The 6,478-nt window shown below is 32.0% G+C and overlaps 1 protein-coding gene across 1 annotated transcript in view; it reads right to left on the reverse strand.

Moving 5' to 3' along the window:
- The window catches only part of LOC119580115 (histone-lysine N-methyltransferase SETDB1-like), a 106,813-nt gene extending 106,521 nt beyond the window's left edge, over positions 1–292 (reverse strand). Inside the window, exon 1 of the mRNA XM_037928049.1 lies at positions 215–292. The gene's annotated coding sequence lies outside the window, so the exon portion shown is untranslated. The remainder of the gene's footprint in view (positions 1–214) is intronic.
- Positions 293–6,478: the final 6,186 nt, after the last annotated feature.

Raw genomic sequence — 6,478 nt, forward strand, 5'->3', positions numbered from 1 at the left:
TCCATTTTGTTTTTCTTTGTTTTTTTTACCTTTTTATTTTCTCTTTCCTCAAGCAATCCACCTAGCCCTTAAACCCTTTAATTTAAACAGAATCCCCGTAAGTAAATAATGTTCTTCAGTGAGATGGTAATCACGGAATCATGTGAATTTTAGATTTTAATTCTAAAAAGTTCTTAATACCTTACGAAAATAAGGGGTTTGGGGCAGGCCCTACCTTAATTTAAAATTTGATTTTTTGACTAGTTCTAAGTCTGAATTCACTAATACGCCGAAGAAATGAGTTCAATACATTTTGTCGTCAGCTCCAGAGTCTTATCCTTTTAGTACCATGCATGTTCTAATTATAATTGCCAGGGAATTTAAGGAATATTAATTCGAAAAGCGGGGAAAGCAAGACGCCGCTCTTGTTTGTTTGTTTCAGGCGTGACACTCAGTAGGCACTGTGTCAGGAGATATACTTAGGCGACAAATTCTTTTTTTTTCGGAAATGATGGGTAAAATACAATCTGGGGTATAATTATAACATTTGTCATAAAATGAACAGTATATGAGTAATCTATGGAGTGGTCTTCATCCTGACACACGCAAAACGCTTCCCCACCATTGATTATTGCCTTTGTCAATTTACAAGATGATTTTCGATTATATAAAACTATCAGATACTTTAAATGAAAAAACATGCATAACTAATGTTTAAAATAAAAGAAAAAACCTTTAACAAATAGTCTAATTGCCCGACACAGGTTTATTGATTTCGCGGCAATTTTCAACGCGGTCTGTCCAGAAACAGCCCAGGTTATCAGAAATCATATATATAATGAAAAAGGCGTGATGGTTTCAGAACATCATATATAATGCAGGAAGGTGTGATGGCATCTTTAAGCAGTTAACAAGTTGTTTCAAGGGAGATCAAAAGTAACTGAATATACTCAATGTTATAAAATAGAAAACGTATTAGAAACCATATAATTCACTTTTAGTAATGATAGAAAATACAGTAAGATTATGCAGTATGCAGACGAATAAATGATTTCAGTGAGGGTTTCATGACACATTACGATCTTTATTAAGGGTAGATAATAAATTTCTTTACATGAAAGGTCTATTATTGTACAATCAAGAAATATTAAATGTAGTCCCCTACAAATCCTACCATTAATGAGATAGGCAATTTTATAATAAATGTCGCCAACGTTTTCCCATTAATAGCGGATAAAACGGCGAACATTTCCATAAATACTATTAATAGTTAGAGAGATCTATTCTTCTCAATATTTTAACATTTTCCCAATAACTTAAATTTTTCCATTTTAAACACGAGAACTGCTATGAGCTTTTTTATATGTATACACATATATGTATTTCTGTTCCTTAAGAACCACGCCCAATATTTTCCCCATTTTCGAGGGCAAAAAGTGGAACTCTGAAGACCTGGCCCAAACGTAGGGGGGAACAAGGAATGGAAGACACTTGAGGTTGAACGCCGGGGATCCTTGGTAGGGCGATATCATGACCAAATTTCAGTGGTACATTCTTGGGTGCTTTCTTTTTTGTATGAAATCTTACCATACTTATTTGTGTAATTCGCGGTTATGAACAGCGATGAAGTCAGGATGTCTCCAGGAATTCCACGTAATAACCTTACATGCCCGAGAAGTATTGTATAGGGTTTTACTACAATGAATGAAAAAAAAAATTCTCTCAGTTGTAAATCGGAGAACCAGGACCAAGAACGACTGCAAATTAGATATTGGTCAGCAGTTTTAAAGTTTTATTCAGTTAATGTAATTCGATTAAAGGGAATATATATATAATATATATTATATAAAATAAATATATAATATATATATATATATATAATACACACAAACAACACACACATAAAATATATATATATATATATATATATATATATATATACATACACACACATACATGTGTATATATATACATATATAACATACATACACACATACAGTATATATATCTATATCTGGAAGAAAAACTCAAAAATACAAAAAACTAGATTTTTTGAAAATGAGACTACAGTTGAAATCCACCTGGATCTATCCTCAGGTCTGAGGATGGAATCTATATCTATATCTATATCTATATCTGTATATTTTACACACGAGCAATAATATATATTATATGTATATAATATACATTGTATATAAATATACATATAAAAATGTATGCATATACATATGTATATACATATACACACACACACACACCCCACACACACACACGAATTTTGAAGACATCCTGACTCACCGCGTTTCTATTATATTATATATATATATAATTATATATATATATATTTTATATATTATATATAATATATATATATATGTGTGTGGTGTGTGTGTGTGTGTGTGTGTGTATACATGTATGTGTGTATAAAATATATATATACTTTCATATATAAATGTATATATATATATATATATATAATTATATATATATATAATTTTATATAATATATATATATATCTGGTATTATGGTTTATTGTATGTATTTATTTTGTATGTATTTATATTTATATATATTTATCTTTTTCTATATGTACATTTATATGTATGTATGTATATATACTTTTTCTTTATAGGTATATTGTATGCATTTATATGTATATATGTATATTGTATGGATTTATATGTATATATAAAGTATATCTAAATATATATATTTATTTGTATGTATGTATATCTAAATATATATTTATATGTATATATATGTATATTTATTGTATAAATGTGCATATTTATACGCAAAATATGCATATGTATATATGTATATACAAATAAGTATGCATTTTGCATATATTTAAAACATGTATATGTATATTTTACATATATGTATATTTTATATATATTGATATCTATATTTATTTTGCATTTATTTGTATATGTATATGTATATACATATGTATATAAATTTGTATTTATATTTGTATTTTTTCATATGTAATTTATATGATCACTTATATACATGTATGTACGGCTATATATATGTATATATGTCTATATGTATGTATGTATACATTTAAATACACAACCAGAAGAGGAATAACAAAAAAAAAAATCATAATCGAGTTAAAAAGCTTTATTCTGACGATATTGTGACGTTTATTGTGTGTATTTTTTTGTTCCTTAATATCCACGTACAATAGTTTTCGGATATGCCGAAAAATATTGTACGGATATTCCTGTTCTACTAATAGAACAGGGAAAACTAAAGATAATTCGATTTCAACGCTTTATTTTGACAATGTTGTGACGGCGTTTTAAGCTGTATGTTGCGTAACATTACATTGCGTGTATTTTTGTTCCTTAATATCCATGTACAATATTTTTCGGATATGCAAGGCCAGGAAGTGGAACCCTGAAGAACTCCTGTCGCAACGTAGGGATGGGCACAGGAATGGAAGACACTTTGAGTTGAACGCCTGGAATTCTCGGTAGGACGAAATCGTGACCAAAATTCAATGCTACACTCTTGTAGGAACCATCTTGCCTGTAAGACGTTGGTTGTGCAGTTGTAACTGCAATGACTGCAATTGCCAGAAGGATAAAGCACTTCATTGTCGTAATATCTTGTTTGACTTGCTTGCTTGCTTGAGATTTGCGAAGTTCTGGCTTCGCCCGGGCCTTTCACTTATGGCCGGCCTTGTTTGACTAGAGGTTGTATAATATAAAGTATTGTGATGTGCGTACTCGGGCTCCCAGTCTCTCAATTGCTAGTCATGGGAAGGGACTAGGATAAATATGTACAAGTTTATTCTCAACTACATAATTACATTCTCCGATATAGAACTGAGAGAATGCATTTTTTTCTTTTATTCACTCGTAGTAGCTATATACAATACTTCTCAGGTATGTAATGTTATTAAGCAGAATTTTGAAGACATCCTGACTCACCGCTGTTTCATATTAGCGAATTACGTAAACACGTATGGTAAGGTTTGATATAGCAAAATCTGGAGAACTGAATGATTAGTGTGTAATTAACTAGGACTTTAACAGCAATTAGTCTTACAACTATCTCACTTTATACAATCATGTATATTAGGTAACTTCTCCCTGTATACCAAATTGATGTGTTATCAGTTACTGCACTCCAACTATGGCCACGAGGGGCTAAATTTGCTTGAAAATTTGCTTACAGAACAATTGGATATTTTTATTTTTTAGCTCCTCAGAAATATTTTGTACTTTGATTTAAGATGTTAATGTAGTTTTACAATAAACACTGTTGATTTCTTACGAAATTTGTTTTTTTATACTTTACAAAGGAATAATTAGTTTGGTGAGAAAATGCTACTTAAAAGGATGTAGGGAAGCATGGTGGATTATGCGGAGTGGAAACTGCTCCGGGCCAATGTTGGGTAAAGTTCGGACGAAAATTGTATACCAGAGTCTAACCAAAGTCTGACATTGTTGCCGGGAGTGGACTGGAGTACAACCGATGAGCAAGACGACCCCGGGCCAGCAGAGGCTAACTTCGGACCGGAGTCAACCAGAGTTGGGCCAGAGTTTGTTTCTGCAGTTGGACCTGTACAGGATTAGGAGTTTGCCGAAGTTGGCCCAAATAAAGTCCAGAGTGGTGTTGGTGGCTGGGTATTTATACATATACATATATATATTCATATGAATATATATATTATATATATGTGCGTATATATATGATATGCACACACATAATGAATTATATATATATATATATATATATATTGATATATATATATTTATATATATATTTGCTCCATAGACATTTCCTGTCTACTCATACTTGAGTAATGACAGCGAAGTTTACGCTCACTCCCCGTAGGCACTCGGTGGAAATTGATTTAGCAATTCAAATCCTAAGTCAGATGTCCTGAGGTATATATTTTATGAAAGATGGAATAATGCAATGCCGCATTGATATCGATAAGTAACAACCCTCCCTGACCAGGACTCGAACCTAGGTCACTCCGGGTATGAAACCGGAGGCCAGTGCTAAACCAACCATGCCACACGACCCACAAAAGGAGTGTGCAACTAGGATCTTACTAGCTCCATAGACATTACCTGTCTACTCATACTTGAGTAATGACAGCGAAGTTTACGCTCACTCCCCGTAGGCACCGGTGGAAATTGATTTAGCAATTCAAATCCTAAGTCAGATGTCCTGAGGTATATCTTTTATGAAAGATGGAATAATGCAATGCCGCATTGATATCGATAAGTAACAACCCTCCCTGACCAGGACTCGAACCTAGGTCACTCGGGTATGAAACGGAGGCCAGTGCTAAACCAACCATGCCACACGCCCCACAACCGGAGTGTGCAACTAGGATTTTTACTAGCTCCATAGACATTACCTGTCTACTCATACTTGAGTAATGACAGCGAAGTTTTACGCTCACTCCCCCGTAGGCACTGGGTGGAAATTGATTTAGCAACGTAGGGATGGGCCACAGGAATGGAAAGGGACACTTGAGTTGAACGCCTGGGAATTCTCGGTAGGACGAAATCGGCCCAAAATCAATGCTACACTCTTGTAGGAACCATCTTGATATGCACACACATATATGAAATATAATATATATATATATATATATATATATATATATATATGTAGATATATATAAACAAAAATTTATATATATAAAATATATACATATATGTATATGTATACATACACATATACATGTATGATATATGCATACATAACACATACATATATATATAATCTATAACTATATAATACACACGCGCACATATGTAATATATATCTTATATATCTATATATACATATACATATATGTGTGTATACGTATGTATATATATATACATGTATGTTTGTATACACACACACACACACACACATATATATATATATGTATATATATATATTCATATATATGTGTATATATATATAAATACACACATATACGTGTGCATATACATATATATTCTATATATATATGATTTATAATATGTATATATATAGAATATTTATGTTTAAATTATTTATATGTATATTTATATTCATATGTATATTATGTATTTTTATATACATATATGTATATATACATTTAAATACAAACCAGAAGAGGAAAAACATAATTCAAAATTTCGAGGTCAAAGCTTTATTCTGACGATATTGTTACGGTATATGCTATATGTAGAGTACATTACATAGTGTGTATTTTTTGTTCCTTAATATCCAGTACAATATTTTTCGGATATGCAAGGCCAGGAAGTGGAACCCTGAAGAACTCGTGTCGCAACGTAGAGATGGGCACAGGAATGGAAGACACTTGGAGTTGAACGCCTGGAAATTCTCGGTAGGACGAAATCGTGACCAAAATTCAATGCTACACTCTTGTAGGAACCATCTGCCTGAAAGGGACGTGGTTGTGCAGTTTGTAACTGCATTGACTGGCAATTGCCAGAAGGATAAAGCATTTCATTGTCGTAGTATCTT

Source organism: Penaeus monodon, chromosome 13 (genome assembly GCF_015228065.2).
Source record: "Penaeus monodon isolate SGIC_2016 chromosome 13, NSTDA_Pmon_1, whole genome shotgun sequence".
Taxonomy (NCBI): Eukaryota; Metazoa; Arthropoda; class Malacostraca; order Decapoda; family Penaeidae; genus Penaeus; species Penaeus monodon.